We start from the raw sequence: 435 nt of genomic DNA, 5'->3' as shown, positions 1-435 counted from the left end.
TGCAAAATTTCTCACAAATGGCTTTAAGTTCAAGAAGGAAGCCAACTCTTGTTATGAATTTCCAATAATTTCTATTGTATAGTATTTATAGTACTGTATAATCATTCTAATACTATTGTATTAATTATAATAATACCTAACTGTATTAACCACAATGTAATATCATTTTTGGTAACATTGTGATACCAATACTTGCTGAAATATTATGAATTCAAAAACATTTTTTGTTATTATTGAAGTCCTTTTTTTAACCTGACCTTCATTTCTGAATATATCACCTTCTTCCCCTGCACAGTGAATATTACCTTGTAACAGAGATTTTTAAAAGAAAGAGCAAAAAGCAGTTTAACACAATTAACACATTAACCATGTCTGACAGTGTATGTGATAGCTAATTATACCAATAACTGGTAGTATTAAGCAAATGTTAAAATA

Source organism: Vombatus ursinus, unplaced genomic scaffold (assembly GCF_900497805.2).
Source record: "Vombatus ursinus unplaced genomic scaffold, bare-nosed wombat genome assembly UNPS02014838.1, whole genome shotgun sequence".
In the NCBI taxonomy this organism is placed as follows: Eukaryota; Metazoa; Chordata; class Mammalia; order Diprotodontia; family Vombatidae; genus Vombatus; species Vombatus ursinus.
The sequence above is the reverse complement of the archived record's forward strand: the minus strand, read 5'-3'. Positions refer to the sequence as shown.